At 39.3% G+C, this 21,242-nt stretch overlaps 1 protein-coding gene across 1 annotated transcript in view; it reads left to right on the top strand.

Moving 5' to 3' along the window:
• The window catches only part of COL4A2 (collagen type IV alpha 2 chain), a 177,135-nt gene that overhangs the window by 83,151 nt on the left and 72,742 nt on the right, over positions 1-21,242 (top strand). The window lies entirely within an intron of this gene.

The following is a 21,242-nucleotide window of genomic DNA, read 5'->3' as shown; positions in this document are numbered from 1 at the left end:
AAGTGTTATCACATTAATAACATTCAATAATACCTCCATACTGTGACTGAATAACATCACTATAAAGACTAACTATTGGCAGTTTACAAGTGAATATGGTACTGATCAAGAACAGACAGCAGCCGAATGAGCAGCAATTAAATGCAGTGACTCACAGTTGTTGTCTTCTCTAACTGTTGTCTTCTGCTTTCACTGTCTTTTCATGAATGTTTGTTTTTGCAGAGCACAAGACACAGATGTCACAAAGAGTTCCAGCCACATATGCTTTCAGGTTCCAGCTATATATACCCCCACATCAGACAGAAATTCACCTACAGTTTCAGCTTTATAGACCCTCATGCCACAGATGCATACTGTATCCAGTATTAACATGCCTGCAGATCCATCCACATATGTCCCCCAAAAGCATAGCCCACCCACATATTGTATCCTACAGTGAGCTGGGCTTATTTCATGTATGGTGCTTGCATTTCAAATGTGGTAACTAACATCAGTGGTATTAAAGAGACAGGGTCCTGGCTGCTTTATAAATGGGGATGAAGATACAATGGAAGGTAGCAAACAATGAAGCTAGACATAAGGATTCATGACAATGATGTCACTGCTATAAAGACTTACTGTAGAGAAAAAAAAGAATAGAAGGAACAAATGAATGTCTGAGTCTCCTGTGGACATACAACAGCAGCACCCCCCACACACACCACCCATTCAAGTTACTACTACACCCTTGTTTATAAAATTACTGCATGCAAATGCTTCAATATGGATACCCAAAATCTTGTCCAAAATTAACTAGAATTACTAGTATTATGCAAGAATATTTTTTGTAGCTGAACTTCAAGAATAATAAATGGATATGCCAGAAGCAGATTTTCCACAGTTATATCAAAATAAGTTGTTTAGCAGGGAAGAACATTGGATGGATGGAGCATTTCTGAATTATCTGGTGTATTCATACGAGTTTGCCTGACATGAATAGTCTTTTGTGGTAAACATCAATGAGGGAGTACATAGGAATTGTGTGTGGGCGTAGTTTTAAATGACAGACTGTGATGTAGTTAACTGTTCCAGAGACACCACAGTATTCCATGTATATTATATGGGAATTAAATGTTATTTATATGGAATGTTTTAAGGCAGAAAAAATGAACTATTTACTGTTTAATGTACTGCGTAAGTGCTGAGTTTAGGGATAAAATCATTACTTCTGTTTATAGGTGCATTATATGTATTACTCCAGTAGTACCCTTGACTAGACACCCATACAACTCACCTACACCCCTTGCCTACCTAAAGATAGCCACTTCCTAGTGACCTCATTATTTGGGTATGACCTAATAAATGTGTTTCATGATGATAATCCAACTAAGGCCAGGGCCCCACGTGTTGTAAATGTTACAGTTTAGCCATGGTAGAAATGCCATAGCAAAAATCGCAATGTTACTGTCCTTGCATTTATGGAAACCGCAACATGTCAATTATACCTATAGAACTGCAGACGGTTTCCCTATAGGTATAATTAAAGCAGAAAGTCCGCAAGGGAAAGGTCCTGTTATCCAAACCAAGTTGTTTAGAGAAGCACATTAAAGCTAAGGTCCCACATAGCGGGCCCGCAACAAAAAAAGCCCTGTGGCAACAGTGCTTGCATTATACCTATAGAGAAACCGCTGGCATTTCTGTAGGTGTAATTGATATGCTGTGATTTCCAAAATGGTTTTGGAAAAAGCAGTATGTCTGTTGCATGTATTTTCATTCAATGTATGGATGGGATTTTCTAGAACCAAATTAACCATAGCTATGAGGCGAAGATCTCGTAGGGTCCTCAGGAGGTGGAGGGTGTGCGTCATTTATGAGAACGCTCAAGCCTCTCCATAAATCAGATGCACTGGGCTGCACATCTGCACTGAAATGTATTCCAGCTTGTGACTGATGTACATTTAAGGCATTATTTACACCAGTAAACTAGTGTTAAGGATAATAAATCTGGTAGGACTTTTGGCCTTGCCATGCCCTTCGCCGTGCCTCCTTCCAGAAAGGTAGTGAGGGCAGCACAAAAGCCAAAAAAGTCACAAATGTTTGTGCAGAGACCCTATTTGCGCAAACATCTACAACCTTTTCATGCTTTGTACTACAAATCTTCCCCAACTTATCAGTCACAGCTGCCTTAGTGAGCCATGACATTGAAGCAAGAATGCCCACTTATATGTAAGTACAGCAAATACTGCACTCGTGAGAATCACAGTTTTTTGGGGAAAGTCTCGAACTCGAATTCTGACTAAAGAAATTATTTTTAAATTTACCTGAGGAAGAACCCGAGAGCTTTGAAAGCTTGTAATCTGTCATCATTATTAGTTAGCCATTAAAAAAGGTATCAACTACTGAAGACTCTCAAGTTTTTTTTTTTAATTTTTATAAAGCTGTTGTGTCTATTATAAACAGAATAGTCACAGAAGACAGAACGTTATTGAGAGCACAATAGCAGAACATACAGAGAAAGTGTCTTTTTGCAACAGCAGGGTCATTTATTGTTCTTAGACAGAAGGAAAGCGTTTTTGTGAGTTGAACTGGGGTTTAACCTCTGCATGCAGCCAAATTTGTAATGTATTTTACAATGTACTTTGTTATGTATAAAAATGTAGGTCAGTGTATTGGAGGCAGTCTCATTAGAGTCTCATTAGTACAGTTCCCTTTCTACATTTTTTCCTTTCTGCTTTCTACATACATATTTTCTGTCATTTGGATGACAACTTTTTTCAGGAAGGATGAGAATCAGCAACCATGATGAACTGTCCTGTTGATAGTCACTGTGATTTTATATAGCATGTTTCAGAGCACTGGGTAATAGTATTAAAGGTTTCCTATAGATAAGTGAGGCCTGTACTTTACAAAACTTGATTGACCACACATTCCAGACAGTATGACAGTTTACCAAAGAAGAAATGTGTTGTGTATGATGTAATATCTGAGTATAAGGGCCATAAAAAAGAAGATAATTACTTGTGCTAGTATTCTAAATCTTGAAACCAAAGTTGCGTGCATACACCTGGAAACTTTTAGAGCAACTGTTAACACGTGGGAAAATCATGACAATGAGAAGAATTTAAGCACATGAAACATAGTTCAGCTGCTACATGATATTGTATCTGAGCATAGAGCAGATGTGACTTCCTGCCAGCAATTATGAATGCCTACATGTCACCGGGAAGATGTTTGCAATGAATTAAAGAATAGCTTAGGGAAGATCAATCTTCTTTAACTTTGCTTTATACTTGGCTCATGGGACTTTTACATGTTTCATGAAGGATGCTGGGTGCGACTCAGCAGACTCTCAAGGAACTAATAGTGATCTCTGAGCCTCCGATTCACATTGCACATGTCTTTAAATAGCGTAACATCACCCTACAACATAGTCAACCCCCTCATCAAATATGAGAACATGTGGATTGGTAGACTACCAGATGTCTGTTATAGTCTATAGAATTTTATGTCTTTCTTAATCACGTAAGTTTGTGCATGAGAAAATTAATTAATCGCTTTCATACACATATCTTAAAGGGAGTCTACCACCTCGGTCAAGCATATTCAACTGCTACCGCCACATTACAGGGCATATTACAGTGATAAATACTGCATGTTACGTATGTCAGATTTTATAAATTTTAATATAATCAAGTCTTAACCCTTTCGCTGCCAGGCACGTACACTGTACGTGCTCCCAAGGTGGCACTTCAGTAGCCGAGGACGTACTTAGTACGTCCTCCCTACTAATGCCGATATCTCTGGACGGCATCAACATATCTTGATGCTTTAAAATGCATTTTAAAGAAGAGACTCTCATCTTTAAAATGATACCAGGGACTTGATGATTATACTTACAGTCTTGGAGCCATTCACTGTTGAAACCACTATTTGGCATTGAGATCCAACTGCAGATCTCAATTCCCGACAGCATTTCAACAGTGAATTTCTCCAAAACTGTACATCCAATCATCGAGTTTTTGATATCATTTTAAAGATGAGATTCTCCTCTTTAAAATGCAATTGAAAGCATCAAGATATGTTGATGCAGTCCAAAGATATAGAGCTCCAAAGTGTCCCCCCTTCCTGTCTAAGCAAGCAATTTGCGAGGGACACGGAGCAGTGCAGCAGAGAGAGAGACAGATCTCTCTCTCTGCATAACTTGTATGTGACAGCAGGAGGGGGGTGGCAGGGACTCTATTGTCCCTATTAACCCTTCTCCTGCCAATCAGAGCGTATACTATACATTTGTCTCTGATTGTCACATACAGTTATAATGCAATTCCCCCCTGAGCTTTACTAGTGGGGTATTCTTATGTTATACCTCCTGAACATAACCAGGAAGTTTCTTGGCACTGTGACCCAGACGTTTACCATTGTCCAGGTCGCAAGCCAAAAAAAAAGTCGCACCAAACACTTACACAACATATACATAAAGTCGCAAATAAAGTTTACATTTCACCCAATCCCTGTCCTGTCTATACCTGAGCTTTCTACAGTAAAATACGTCTCTAGTGATGTCCGTTACACACTAAAATAATAGTAATAACGATTATCACTAGAGATGAACGTATAGATTGCTAAAATAATTATAGGGGGATGGAAAATAACATTTTTATGTAAAGTCTTATTTAATTTGCATGCACAAAATGGGATGGCGCATTTCTGCGATTTTGGCGTTTCTTTAACACCCGCCCCTGTAAATATATACATGTGTGGTATGTATGAACTCCTCACATATTGCAGTTTTATGGACAGTACATTATGTTTGCAGAAAGGGATTTCTTGAGCCGCACTTTAGTGGCAAATTTGAATTTTTGCGCAATTTTTGCTAGCAATCTCTGTTTGCGGCAAAGTTGAATGAAGGTGGTTGTATATATAAACTATTAAATTGTGTTTTTATATACGGTATGCTGTGTACTCTGAAAAAAGTTAGATTTTGGTATCACAGTCACAGTTTGGTAGGTGCAGTATAGCTTTTTAACATATTAGTGAACAACAGCAAAATCCTGCTTGTCTTCTGTATTTGTGTTTTTGGGAGTCCGAGCTCTTGTTGTAGTTGATGTTTGCGGTACATATAGTATATATACACATTGTATACACCATAAGCTATTATTTTAAAAGTATTTTGTATATGAATGTGAGATTGAACATGAGTTTTAGGTGCAAATATGTGTTTTAGCGTATTTTTTCAAAAAATTATTTGTGTTGGTCGCAAAGTTGCATGAAGGTGGATGTGGCTATCGATGACCCATTAAGACATTTGTAATCTTCAGGTTGTCTACTTTCAAAAAATATATAGGCTTTAGGGGTTCACTTACTTTTCATGGTGTGTAATCCCTACATTTTATAGGATGATACTTTTTTAACATTTCCAGCTTCAAAGCAGAATTTTGTTCCTTCCAGTTCTAGCTATTTTCTGATGACATGTTCATTCGGGTTCAGGCCATAGTGATATGTATGAACTCTGCACATGTTGAACTCTTATTTTTAGGAGGTTTGGTGAATTTAATTTTTTGTTTGGTTTCCGCTTTTAACAACTAATATACATTTATTTGCTTTTTTTCATAAAACATTCACTTTAAATCAAAATTACATGAAGGTGCCTGTTCGTATACAGTACCAAGTGGCATTCTGACAATGCTGCAGGTGTCTACTTTAAGAAAATATATAGGTATGGGGGGTTGGATGCTTTTTTAATGTTGCAATTTAGGTTTGATTTGTCCATCTCAAAACTGTGAAAATTGCTCTGGCTACTGGAGGTGCAAAATTTCCAGAGACCCTTGGCAGCGAAAAGGTTAATCAAATGAGGCAGTTGGTGCACCGAGGATGGGCCTTCAGCCCTGGGATCACTGGTCTTGCTGCTCAGGTAGGATGGGTGATTTCATAGTAGTGGGAGTGATGAGTGATGTCACGGCATGGGCAGGAGCAGACCTGGGATGGTAAGGGTCTGAGTGGCAATAGCAGTGCTCCTGGAGATGAAGGGCCACCCTCAGTGCAAAAACTGTCTAATTTGCATAAGACTTCAAGGTTTTTTTCTCCAATTCAATATGCTTGGAGGATGTAATAGACTCCATTAAAAAAAAAACAAGAAAGATTGCTTATACTACACTGGCGAACTCTTTTCTGTAGACATGCCAACCAAAGCTTTGTTGAAAGCAGCAGATTCAAAGAAAATAATCTAAATCATTGAACACAGTCCTAGGCTTTTGAGAGCATTTCTATGAATTTTTCACATCATATCATGTTATTCTTCGTTATTTTCCTAAGACTATAAGTATAGATAAAGAAAGTTGTATTTTTTACACTTTTTTCATACATTTTACTATGAAATGAAAATATGTTAAGCAATTGAGGATTAACAAGTTCTGTTCACACACTGCACTAATACAATGTGCATTTTTTAAAGAAGTACTTCAGGCAAAATGTCATGTATTGTGCTGTACCTAGTGTATGATGCAGAGGTTCAAATAATATAAAAGATAGAATCCCTGGAACACCTGGAGTCTTTATTTCTTTAGTAAAAAGACTAATAGTTTGATAATTGAGACACTATACAGCCATGTAAACTCGAAATCTACCAGTCTGACAAAATCATAGGCTGTAACATCTCTGCCTGTTCAGGTCACTGCGCCACCCTCTGCTCGCATGCGGTGGTGCAGGAGGCGTGTGCAGTTTAGTTCCTTGCTTAGGGCTTGTTCACACATGGGCAAAGGGGTGGATTTTGACAGCGGATTTCGCTTCAAAATCCGCCCCTTTACAATGGTGGTCTATGCAGACCGCCAGGCTTCTTTTTTCCGCTAGCAGCGGGCTGCTGCTAGCGGAGAAAAGAAGCGACATGTCCTATCTTCAGACGGAAACCACAGCACGCTGGACCGCAGATTCTGCCTAGCGGCAGCACCCTCCTGTGTTGGCTCATTCATTTGAGCCGACATAGGAGGGGAAAGCCGCGACCGCGATGGTCGTGGCAGGCGGGTTTTGACCAGAGAGAGACGCGGTGAACTGACCCTTAGAGTTTTTGGTTGCACTGTGTGAACACGGCTCTAGTTCTTTTATTGAATTTGCACCACACCCGTCTTCTGCCCTTGTCTGCCTCTGTCCATGAAGTAGTTAAATTTGGTCTTGCCCTGTGATTGACAGCCTGCCTTCCTGTCATGGTCCAGGGCGGGTTCATCCTCCCCTATTTAGTCTTGGCTCACATTCACACTTGTGCTTGCTGGCTTTATCTTGATGTTATTTTACTTGTATTCTTATTCCTGACTTTGGCTTTTCCTATTGACTATTGTTTTGCACTTCGATTTGGAACTGCATTGCTCGACTGCTACCGAACCCTAGCTGACCTCCCTTTGTTGTTGTTTGTCTTGTCTGCGTTTTGTGTGTCACATATATAAGAAGGCATCGTCTCCAAGTTGCCGCCTATTACATAGGATAGGGCCTGTCAAGAGGAAGGGACAGTGGGGGGCTTCAGCTTAGGGCTCTGTCTCTTGTGCCCTTTCCTCTAGGGTTCTCCAGCAGCTACTGGGGAATTGTCATCTAAGCAATTCCCTAACATAGGCTCTATGCAGTTTACCAGTGTTCTCCGTATCTTCATTCTGTCTCACAGCTTTAGGATGTGTCTTCATCAGCTTTCCTCAGGATTGGGGGCCATCATAATAGCACCTTAATATCTTCTGGCTTCATGGGTAGAATTTCCCTCAACTGGTCTGTCATCTACTTATTTGGGGTATTGTCTGCCGTGTCTATGAACATTGTGTAGTGGCCATACCACACTATTTCAGCTCAACTCCCATTGCGGTGAATCTGAATTGTCACCAAACAGATAGATGTACCAATAATAAATGCACTACTGCAGAACCCAAAACAAAATCCACAAACACTTACACAGTGTAGGCAAGAGAAGTCGTACACTCATGGGTCAGTAATAGGAGATGATACCAGAGACCAAATCAGAAGAGAAACACGAAATCCAGGAAACAAGCCAAGGTTTACTAATATAAACGGCACGTCACAATCAGAATCAAGAGGCAAAGTGAAATCTGAGAACAAGCCAAGGGGCCAGTATGAAGCAATGAATGTAACAGGTAATGTAGCCAAACCAGGAGCAGTAAACAATTAGTCAGCACCTAGGTCAAGAGGAAGTGATCTTATATATTCCTCCTCAGCTGCTGATTGACCAAAGCAGAGAACTTCTGAATACAGAAGCTTATCCAGGTTGACACAGTAACTTTAAAGGAATATTCCCATTTCAGATATTTATGGCATATTTATCGTAATGGGAGTTCTGATAACGCCTCTTCATTCACCTCGGTATTAGTGTTGCAATGGTGGGTCAAGGATACACTTGTTTTGGGCATAGGTAACAGAGGTGATTGTGCATATACCATAAATCATTAAGAAGCCAATATCTCTTCAACAATAATAGAGTTAGGTTGCATATTAACCCCCTTCCAAAATCTACCACACATACTGCTGGATTTTTTTATTCCCAACTACAAAACATTAAATATTTTTAATACATTATGTTTCCCCAAATTATGCCATTAAAAAAACACAACAAAAAAGCCCTCACTCAGCTATGACGACAATAAAATTAGAAACTTATTGCTTTTGGTAGGCGGGAAAAATAGAAAATAATGATTGCATTATAAAGGCCAAAACTGGTTGCAGCAGTAAGACATTCCGTTATGAAGGTATCCGTTAAAAAAACAAAAACGGACACCTATCATAACAAACAGACATTAACGGACACTAACTTATGGATCATTTAAAAAAAAAAAACGGATACGTTAGCATCCGTTTGCATCAGTTAGTGTCATTTTTTTTGGATGAGTTTGGATCAGTTACTGTCCATTATAAATCCATAAAGCTGGGTTCACACTATCGTATTCCATTATGAAGGCAATACACTAGCATCAGTTAGCATCAGTTAGTCTCCATTTTTTTTATACTCTCCTTTTTTTGTTTTGCTTCTGCTTTCTGAGCATGTGCAGATAACAACGGATACAAAATAACGGCAGTAACAGATGGCTATCAGTTACTGTCCGTTTTAAGTCTGTTGCCCATAGACTTCAATGTTAAAAAAATAATGGACACTTGGTGATTTTTCATATGGACACAAAAGTCCTGCCTGTAGGATTTTGAAAAAATGGACTTCTGACAGATTGGGTTTAAATGGATACAAATGGACACAAGATAAAATCCCACTGAAATGAATGGAAATTTTAACGGATTTCTGACAGTTCAGCTAGTGTCCGTTGCTATAATCTTGTAACAGACAATAGCTATGGACACTACTGACAGTCACCAACGGTAGTCTGAATGCCCCCTAAGGGGTTAAAGCTCAGGACACGGGAGTCTGACATCAATGTCAAATCATCAAAAATTTTAACCAAAATGGAAATTCTAAAAGCTCTTATAAGGAAAAGAAACGGACAAGTTATTTTGTTTTCTATTGTTTGATTACCATCATATAAATGACCCTATGATAGTAAATCAAAATAGCAGGCCACCAATCATCAAAGCAATGAAGGCCGATAAAACCTACTGTAAGTATTTTAGGAATTTCTGTGTGGGCTGTTTGACATTTCTGGATATCATACTGTGCAGATGTTGTACTTTATGAATGGAGGTCATCGTGTTTAATAGAGGAATGTTACAAGATTCACAAGGGTCATAACAAATGCTATGAGATCTGTTGATAAGGCAGACCTGTAATAAAGTGAGAGAGACAAAGGACGAATGTCATAAACTAAAATTCTCAAAACTCACAATGTACAAGGAGCATTGATTTCTCTGGAGGTCTCATATATAAATTGGGGTTATAAAGACTGCTTACAATAGCAAGTTTTATTGGCAAACTAAGCAATATTTTTTTGAAGGCAGTTGTTATTCTTAAAAACAGTAGCATCTAAATACAATATAAACTGAGAAAAATTCTGCAGGGTCAAAATTATTTGCCGTTAAGTTTCCATAACAGGGTCTTGTTGACGCAATTTCCAGAATACCTAAACTAGTAATCGTGCTGAAATTTGTTTGCATAAAATTGCATATTTTAAAATTTTAGCCACAGTATCAGGTGTCTTATGTTGGGAAAACATCAACCAATGTTTTATAGTCAGGAAAACTATGTGGAACAACATAACTCTCAGTAATTGAAAGAATGGGGGCTGCTTCCAGGTGGGCTGAGCACTAGCTATCCAGTTCAAACAGCACTAGATTTCTGGATTGCTTAAAGTGTAAATATAATTTTACAATATAGAAATGATTCATGTACAAAGACTCTTCATCAGACACATATACGTTGGACTCTATCAAGAATGTCTAGTTAGCCCAGGTTCAAATATAAGAGTGTGGAAGACCTGTATGTATGTCCTCTTCAGTATTTAGTATTCCTGGGTATACATTCAGCTGCTTTTAAACAGTCCCGGAAATGTAGTTAACAATTATAGTGTGAGCCATGCTCAAAAAGAAAAGAAAAATTCAGTCCTGCATACTTGAATTAGTAATGCATATGATATATCTTTTAGGCTTCAGATTTCCCTGGAAGATTCAGAATGTATTTATAGTCCCTTATTCACTTGGCTGACACTCAGTTGCGTTGGTTGTGATTGGTGATGCTCTGAACTTTTCTAAAGGCTATTCAGGCATAAAATTGTGATTTTGAAAATCGCAGCATGTCAATTATATCTACCGAAACGCCGGCTGCTTTCCTATAGATCTAATTGTAACAGAAAGTCCGCGGAGGAAAACTCAGAACTTTCTGTTGAAAGCAGTGCAGGAAGAACCACAATACGTTCACCCCGTGGTACTTCCCACGGCGCTAAGGCACTGCGTTGCCGCCCAGTGGGGCCTTAGCCTAAAATGTGTATAAGCGAGTGTCAGCACTTATCACCAGACATAGAACAATCCATTTTTTTAGCAACTTCACATGATCCTTCAGTTGACTCAGTCCCATTTCCTTGAGATGCAGTACACTGTAGTACCAGATACAGCCTTTATTAAAGGGAAAGGCTATTCGTCTCTTACCTTTAGACGTGGTCTCCGCCGCGCCGTTCCTTAGAAATACCAGTTTTCACCAGTATGCAAATGAGTTCTCCCGCAGCGATGGGGGCGGGCCCCAGCGCTCAAACAGCGATGAGGGCGTCCCCACCGCTGCCAGAGAAGTGTCTCCAAGGTAAGAGACGAATAGCCTTTCTAAAAGCTATTCCGACATCTTATCCACAAAAAGTTTTAATGGTAGAATCCCTTTAAGACAAAAGATTTCCAGGAGATATGCTTCAGATCTCATGGTGTAGAGAGTCTGTAGCACTTTAGTATTTTATTGAGAAATTGTGAATACTTTTGTACAAAGTAGCCAATAACTGCTTTGCTTCCTGTTCCACTTTTCTGCTGACTGTGTAGCTTAAGAAATTTTTTTGCAGTATTTCTCATTTTTGTTCTGTGAGAAACTTAAATCTGGGTAATGTATTTTCAGCTGGATTGGTGATTTATATGGAAATGGAAAGTTAAATCATTGAAAAGGAACATGGGAAAATTATGATAACAGTCAAGGTCTTGCATGCTTTATCCTAAAAACAGTGAAAAATAATGGCATGTGTGGTCTTCCAGTACCTTCATCTTATTTCTAACTGAATATAATACAAATTTTGTAATATACATATAAATAAAGAGCCTTGTTGTTATGATATTAGGTATTAGCATTGATACTCAATGTAAATATAAAGTAATACAAAAAGCAGAGTATACCATGAGGATGTTATAGAAAATTATTTTCCTCTTGTTAGCATATTGTAGTCATCCATTTACAGTATATTCTTCATAAACATACTGTAGACATCATCATAGTTGACAGTGATCCTGTTTAACTGATGTCAATCTAGTCTATCCCACTCCTACCCATACAGTTTGCCTAACTGTAAATGGTTATTTCCATCTCAAGGATCAAATTCAGACTTGTAGCTTAAGCTAACTGAGGACAGCAACATCAAATTAGTTTGTCATGACAAACATGACAAGCTTTGACATTGTAAGGTGTTTGTCCAAGAATAGACAAAATTAGGACAAAGGAGGGCTAGGGTGTAATATAACAAAGAAAGCATTGCTTATTTGCTGAAGGGGATATCTTCACTCCTTAGGGAGAGACCACCATGTAGGTGTGTGGAGACTTATTAAGTCATTTGCGCTCCACTGACAGGGATCATGGGAAGAATATGCAAATCTGTCTTCCATGATGTAAATAGGAGTAAACAGTGCCTCAGTCATGCTACCCACTAGAGGGAGCTCCCTTTTACATCATGCCCGACCTTCCCAGAGGCCTTTGCTGCAATGATGTGGGATTTCTCTTACAATAAGTAAGAGAAAGTAGAAGCTTAGATAGGACAAAGTCACAATAACCAGCAAGCATGTGTGGGCAGATGACCTGTTTATAGGAAGTCCAGAACCTGCACCAGGCTTGATTGGCAAATAGGCTGTCAATTACACAAGTAAGGCTAAGATTAACTGTTTGGGGAGCGGAGGGAAACAAGGTGCAGGAGATGGGTGAGGCAGAAATTCAATTACAGAGAAGAGGTAATCTGGCAGTGTTCAGATAGAGCAACAAAAACCCTAAGTAAGGAATCAAACTGAACATGCCTCTTACGCAGTGTGCAAGCAGAGGGCGGCGCAGAGACCCAAACAGGCAGAGACGTTACACCTGCCTTTGTCCCAATTTAGTCCAGTCTTGTACTTTCAATAGCGCATCAGAAAAAAGCTGAAAGCCACTGTATGTCTCACACATCATGTTCTTTAAAACCTATGAATACCGTATCTTAATGTCCTTTCCTATTACTTCAGTGCATTTAGAATAACAAATGAAGCCACTTAGTCTTGATAAAAAAAAAGTATCCCAACAAATCATAACTATGGGTCCTATGTAGATATATGGATCTCCATGAGTACAGACTGCTTTGCACAGTAATATTTTCTTCCATCTTTCCCTTACCTGTCTCTAAGTTACCAAATGTGTATGACAGCAACTAGGGAAAGACATAACAGTGTATGTGGTGGTGTAACTAGGAATGGCGGGGCCCCGTGGCAAACTTTTAACCTGCCCCCCCACCCCCTGCGCCCAACGCCGAAGACCCCGACTGACCAACTCCCTCCCAGCATTCCTGCACGCACTATTATTGCCCCATAGTGGCCCCAGCACACAGTATTATTACCCCATAGTGGCCCTGCCCACAGTATTATTACCCCATAGTGGCACCAGCACACAGTATTATTAGCTAGGTCCTGGATGGCCCCTTTACATATCTCCCAACATTGGAAGAACTGAAAGAGGGACAAAATGTGCAGCGCGGGGAGCGTGCCATGGCAAATTTAGCTCCACCCACTTTTATGTTGACTCCGCCCGTTCTCATTCATTTTCCATGTGCCCCCACACAGTATAATCCTCCTACAGTCACCCATAGATTATATGTCCCCCCTCCATCTCTGCCCCTAGTTTCATGTCCCCTCCATCTCTGTCCCAGATTCATGTCCCGTGTCGCCGTGTGAATGAGCTCTAATGTTAAAAAATAAAGTGGAGTTAAACAAAACAAAAGTAAAAAAGTTTCATAAAATAGAAGGCGCTATTGTTAAAAAGCAAATAAGACAGGATTCACACTATGCAATTTGATGTTAGCCGGCAGCTAGCCAATGTCTTAGATGTTGATTATAAAATTTCTATGGTCAATAACTGCTAAAGAATTCAGGTTGGTGGAGTTATAATTATTCTTCAATGTACCGTATCCACAAGTTGACTGGAGCCACCTGTAGTCATGTACATGTCTTTTAATGATTTTTGGTTATGCTACTCCGTGATGAACAGAGCACTTAGAAATTGCCTGAATGCCAATGAATTAACAACAGCTATGGAAGATATTTGAGTCAGACATACCATTACACTTGAACAATAGGGCAGCAAGCTCAATTTGGAAGGTATGTGTGGTAAACTCCAACTAAAAGGTAAAATTTTCATAATGTATTCATGAGATTTCATATCTATATGCAAATTTAGTTGTGCATGTCCTTCAAAACTTTAACCATGAAGGCTGTGACTATTTTTGAGCTCAAGGGCAAGAAACTACCGTAACTAGAAATTAAGCAATAATAATAATACTGATGGTACAATGACAGTAAACACAAAATAAGTTGCTATACATAGTTAACCTCCAGCCAAAGTTTATTGTTCAACTACTTGAGATCCCCCAAAAGTTATTTTAGTTGCCTTGTGATTGTTTCGTGACTGTGTTCTTTCTCTTTGGAGTTGTGTTTGGAGTTGTTTTACATGAAACTCTGCAGGACACTTTGCTCAAAGTCTTAATTCCAAATCTGCTGTGTACAAGAGTTGTGTGTGGTCCGCTGAGATAAACCAGCATATATCCTTTTTGAGGATGGTGGGACAGTATTGCGGCAAAATCCAAATGGAAAGAAAATGGTTGAGACTCAGACACATGAAGTATGGGAACCGTGCTACTCTTTCTTTTTGTATCTTTAGATCTGGAATACTCGAAGGAAAACATCCTGATCATATTTTTTAAGGATCGCGTTTACCACATTTTATTCCCTTAGTGCAAGGACGTCACATATCGTTCTATAAAGGTTAATGGGTTTTGCCTCAAAATAATCCCATTTCCGTTTTCATTTTCCTTGAGGGATTTTTTCTCATTCCACATCCGCAGTGACTTAGTCATCCGAGTATTTCTTATTTTGAGAATCTCGCTATCATTCTGTGCGCTGGCGATGTTTAAAATTTCATTAGGGAACACTTCTGGTAGAAAAGAATGTTCTCACAAATATCAAACCCAGGACAGATGTACTGTAGCCCTTGGAGCTCCCAACGCCTGCTGACAGAAAACATCTGCTAGATGTTTTGTGAGTGCTTGAGAACCCTCCCACACACTACTACAAAACAATTTGCTTGGCAGAACTGCTTTCTCAGTCTGTTACTGAAATTTGCGTCTTCAGAACAGGTGTAGGGTTAAATACCATGGAGCTACCGTGAAAAATAATTCTCACGTTTCAATGTATTTCATATACTGTGCCGTCCATTTACTTATAAATGTATTGTTTTATAAGGTTGGTGTAAACTTATGTAGGGTTTTTGTATGATTGGAGATACATATTGGCCCAGATTTAATGTAGACGCCGGTATAAACATTCTTGCCATGCTAGACTTGGGGGTGTGGAGTGTCAGATAAAAGGGTTGTGGCTTAAATGTGCCATGATGGAACAAAACACTTTTTTTTGCCGTGGTCAGAGGTGGGGAGATTTCAGGGTTGAGGTGGTGGGGCAATTTAGGCAACAGAGACTCAGTGGGTCCCTTTTGCGCACCACAGTAAAAATACAACCATGTGTTTTTGCTAAGCCAGACCTACTGGAGTGGATCATGCCATATAAATAGATTTATATAGAATTTGTTCAGACGTCGGAAAGTAAAGAGGAATTTGAGGCCTCAGATTCCTCCTTATTTTCTGCCTTTCGCCTCCACTCTTTTCCCAGCTCACATGGGTGGATGCAGTGCATCATCATTCCGTTGTGGCTTTCCATTGCACAGTGAATTGGCTTGTTTGCATTTTTGAAAAAGTAGCATGTCAATTTTAGCTGCAGACACCCACACTGCAGAAAAAAGCCGCTGCCAAAATGCAGCTATTTCGTGTTTGTAAATCACAGGATGTCAATTATACTTACGGATACGCGGATACCTACAGATAATAGAAGCAGAAATTCTGCAGACGAAAACTCTGAAGACTTTCTGTGAAAACGCTGTGGAAATTAATATATGGTGCATTTCCACCACAGTATTTTTTAGCGGTGGCTCATTACCTGGGGTCATATCCTTAAATAGTCACTGCCTGGATGTATATGGTCAATGAGTGGATGGCAATTGCTTACTGGAATCTTATTGTATACCATTCAGCCATTCACCATATTTCACATTTATTTCAGTTACTGTTACATTTGGCTAAACTTTTTTTTAACACATCTTTTTGGTTTTTGCTCTGTCCACACTACAGTCATTACCAGCGTTCATAACAGAGCTATTAAATGCAGGATCTTTTTAACCAAATATAGAATTATCCTGACAGTTCCTATTGCTTTACATTGGGGTATGTTAGGTTTTTCTCCAGGTCCTGACAATAAAAATCTGCAGACTACTTGTCTAGTGTTGGCATCAAAACTAGTGCACTCCCTGACACAAAACTAAAAAAGTAATGTGAACAGTGTTAAAAGTAACTGCTGCATGTAAATAGGCTGTGGCGGCTTTTTATGAGGTTAGAAAAGCATAGCTTTTTTTTTTTTCTTCTTTTTGTTGCAGTTCAGCCCAAAAGGGAATTCTTTGAAGAAATTGACAATAATATGTAGATTTTAAACATTGGAGGATTCTGCAGTATAGTGTGTCAGAAGCAGTGAATAGTATATATTTAACAGGGAAGGAGGACAAGATTGTCTCAGTCTCCCTAATTCATTATAAAAATGCAATCTTGGGTCAATAAATCTTGTATATTTATTTCAACGGTAAAAGGGAAATAGGATGCATTAGTCATTGCTAATGGTATTCGCTTCTTGGGGTAAGGTCCTGGCAGGTTGAGATCCGTTCTACCACTGGGGATTGCTTGGTTCTTTCATTCACATTAGGGTGTCATCTCCTTTACATACAGCCAAATTGCATTGTTTACTCTATGTGGGGACCCGGCTTCAAGAGACCTTCTGAGCTTATAAGCTCCAGTATATCCACAGTATAGGCCATCATCAGTATACAAAAACCCAGAAATTCCCTTTAAACTGGTACAGATATACTATTTGATATTCTCATTTCTTTTGGGATTAATAGCATAGACTTAATAATCCATTTGGTGCTCATTAGACGTCAGCACTCCATGTCTCTATGTACTATGTTTCTATGTATGAACTACACTGTCTTTCACTAGCTCTTAATCTTATCTACTGTGGTTTATTTTTGTTGACAGCTTATAGCAGGGTCTGGCTGAGCCCTCACAGAAGTGATTTCTGCATGCATTGTAGTACAGAATACCTCAGACCCTCTCTGCTCACTTATCGGCATAGATAAAGCCTTTTGTGCTCTGTACATAAGTTACATGAGAGCTATACAAATGAAGCATATGCATACACAAAAGGAATTTGGAGAGGAATTTGAAGTGGTTTTCTGCCTCAGATTCCTCTTGAACTGACTCTGTGGATTCCACAATGGAAAGCTAAAACAGCTTTTCGCCATGGACTTGCTGGCCATTAGCACCAGACACAATGGAGCGAATAAGCTTGAGCCTTGCACCTCTCATTCTGTAACTGAATCATCCATGGAATCCGCAAGAAAAGTGATCAAGGCTGTCTTGTGAACCGACCTTTAGGGCAACAGATGATAATACGTATACATTGTACAGTATGCGGATGAGCTACATGGCTCATTCAGAATGATATTATCCTGTCTGTTGTATACACATTGGAACAGTCATACCTTAATATAAAGCATCTTCTTAACATAGCATATATGAGTGAAGCAACAGAAATGTTTTGCCGTATACGTTGTGGCCAAATCAGATAAGATCCAGCTTGAAGTTGACAGCAAAAACTCCATGACCAGGAATTTCAGTGGTATTCTGAATATTTACCTAAATTGATGCTCTGAACTCTGAATTTATTCACTTTTTCTTGAAAGGATAAATTTATTGAGAAACACTGTACATCAGAAAGGAGCTTGTAGTATCGTATTGCGCCAACCCTATCCTGGATACAAGATGAGATATCTTTTTTATATATACATATATATATATATATTTTTTTTTTTTTTTTCTTTAAATGTAGATTGTGAGCCCCACACAGGGATCACAATGTACTTTTTTTCTTATCAGTATGTTTTTGGAGAATGGGAGGAAATCCACACAAACATGGGGAGAACATACAAACTCCTTGCAGTTGTTCCTGGCAGGATTCAAACCCAGGACTCCAGCATTGCAAGGTGGCAGTGCTAACCACTAAGCCACCATATTGCCCCACAAGATGAGATATTATCTGTCATGAGGGCATACAGGTTCTATAATGTGTCTTGTGGCACATCTTGCAGCTGGGCCTGAAGATCCAGCATACTTGTAGGAGGTGTCCCAGCTGGTCCTATAAATGCTAAATTGACAACTGGACAGGCCAAAGAAGTTTTGCAATCTGGCAGAGACGTTTCTGGGAAACCCTTACTGTTTATGGGCAAGTATTGTACTGCGGAAAAACACCAGTTGGAAGACTTGCCATGAGAGGCAACACATCTAAGCTCACCATGTTCTGCACATGCTGATGAGCTGTTAGTGTCCTTCATATTACTGCTAGAGGTGACTATCATATATGATGGCTCCCCAGATCATCACGCCAGAAGTGGGGACAGTTTGTTGTTACAGGCAAGATTGAAGTGCTCACCACAAAGTCTCCATACTTGACCCCTGGATTCATTGCTAAAGACAATACGGTTATAATCCATAGCAGTCCAGGTTTCTTGTTCACGACACAGTTGCTAGCTGTCATTGGCAGAATGGTGGCTGGCTGGCAACAGAAGGACATATAATGAGCATTGTGACACCAAATTTACTTTGGCAAAGCATCTAAAATGGTCTGCGCAGAGACAGTACTATGTAATGAAGATGTCACCTCTATCTATATGGAGGACAATGAACTGTGGGAGGTGCTAATGCTTGGATCTACTGGTGGTCTGTGCTGGTTGTCTGGAGCTTGTTCTTCATGTGTGCATGCCCTCACTAACCAATGCACCCAAAACGTCCTAACAGCTAGGTCAGAAGACGGGCAATTTGTCGAAATGATCATCCTGCTAACATCAGTACAATGTTGCTGTCAACTAGGCAAAAATCTTTGAGGGCGTCAGAGAGGCATTTTGAGGAGTCAACAATTTCTCACCAAGAGGTACACTTCTTAAGCACTCATGCAAGTTATCTTTCCCTTTATAATGTATATATCAGTTTGCGCCTCCTGCTCTAAGACATGCTACTAGCTAACTGGACTGCATGTTCCCTTTATATAGAAGAGTATTATATGTTGTCATAACCTGTTAGGCTGGTGCTCCATGTGGTGTAAACACTGAGGTTTGTCCGCGGTGGAAATGCAGTGGAAAATAACACCGCATTTTACGGTCACTAGTTAATCCCATCCCCACCTTGCGGAAAAATATGCACTGCGGACACGCTGTCGCGGTTATACCTATTATATACCTATGGAAACGCTGACAGTTTCCCTATAGGTATAATGGAACCAGAAAGTCCGCAGAGGAAAGCGATGAAGGAAAAACCGTGATGCGTTTTTCCCATAGCGCTTTTTTTTTTTTTTTTTTTAATGTAGATTGTGAGCCCCATATAGGGATCACAATGTACTTTTTTTTATTTTTTCCTATCAGTATGTCTTTGTAGAATCGGAGGAAATCCACGCTAACACAGCGAGAACATACAAACTCCTTGCAGATGTTGCTCCTGATGAGATTTGAACCCAGTGCTGCAAAGCTGCAGTGCTAACCACTGAGCCACCATGTTGCCCCTACTTCCCATAGCACTTTTTTGCTGCGGGACAGTATGTCAACATACAAACTTATTTATGTAATCTATAGTTTAAAAATACATTTTTGAGTTCCTCCATTGTTTCTCAAAAACAGAAGGAGGAAATGAACGCCATTATAATTCTTATAGGAGTTCTCACCATGTATCAGCCTGTCCCTGCTTTTCTAATACAATATGCCGTGACCTCATAAATAATTTAATTCACACAAGTATAAACTAAATCCAAATCTAAAATAGTCTTAAATCCAAACCTTAAATAGTGACTTGCTATAGAAGTCAAATTCAGGTTACATATGTTTCCATTTGTACATGTGGGAAAAACATGATATTTTGAGATTTGGAACTAGTTTAATCCTTGTTTAGAGTTTCCTATCTGAAAGACATAGCCTAACAATTGTGTAATTTCCTTGAGCAAGCAGAAAAGTGTTACAGCACAATGAACATCAGATCTTTTGTATGCTGAGCAAATGTTTCATAGAAATTGCAATTGAATGTGTGTGATAAGGGAGAATAAGGGCTGGTACACATGCATATACTTGAGAAATATTATAATTTTGAGTCATAAATCCTAGTTGAAGATTAAATACAACAGTCAGATGTTTTTAGGGGCCCCTGTTATACTTTTGCATGGTCTGTGGCATTCTCCAATACATGGCACCTCATGGATGTAGTCCCCCATAAAAGTAGACAGAGGTCACACCATCACATGTCTTAAGGTGAAAACATCTATCTATTAAGTGCAACAGTACAATATTTCAGGAGTTACAGTTTCCCTTTATCAAGCCTACTTAAATAAAGATACTATAATGTTTTTAACTTAAAGAGGACCTTTATGTCGTCATGTCCGGGCACATGCGGTGTAATACAATGGTAGAAAGCCAATAGTGCACTGAATTCAGTGCATCGGCTTTCCCATTCTGTTCCCCCACTGAAGAGCTATCGGCGCCATTACCGTAGCTCTTCATGTCAGAAGGGCGTTCCTGACAGTCAGCCAGAAACGCCCCTCCTTGTTTCAGGTCCCAAACCATGGAAACTTGACTAGTCTTAAAGTGGTTAAAGAAAACTAGTGATTTCTGCCCTGTTTGATGGCTGCATGTTGTAGAGGGAGAGATGCTAGGCTCTGATAAATGGAAAGCTGTCAGGTCATTGGGTATGGGCGGAGAAAGGAGGACTCAATGTTAGGAGTCCTGTCAGGATTGACTCTTTTTACTAAAAAGTCTCACCCCAAGTCATATATACCTTCAAATTAGAGCTGACACATATACAGGTAGTAGAAAGCTGGAGTGCTGTTATATTACATTGCCATCTATTGGCACAAAATAGAACTGCAGTAGTATTACTTGGGAATGCTACTATATCCAGATGTACGAAATAGGACAGATAGATAGATAGATAGATAGATAGATAGATAGATAGATAGATAGATGATAGATAGATAGATAGATAGATGATAGATAGATAGATAGATAGATAGATAGATAGATAGGGAGATAGATAGATCATTCTGAGTTTTTTAAGAATATACCAGAGAAACAGTCAATATGAACAGTTTATAAGCCAGTACAGTACAGGTCCATCGGCATATTGCACCAGGCAGAAATTAAACCAACAATTTTACAAATAAAGAGTGAGGGAAGAAAG

This window comes from Leptodactylus fuscus, chromosome 2, assembly GCF_031893055.1.
Source record: "Leptodactylus fuscus isolate aLepFus1 chromosome 2, aLepFus1.hap2, whole genome shotgun sequence".
Lineage (NCBI taxonomy): Eukaryota > Metazoa > Chordata > Amphibia > Anura > Leptodactylidae > Leptodactylus > Leptodactylus fuscus.
Note: the sequence above shows the minus strand (reverse complement) of the source record. Positions and strands in the feature narration are given on the sequence as shown.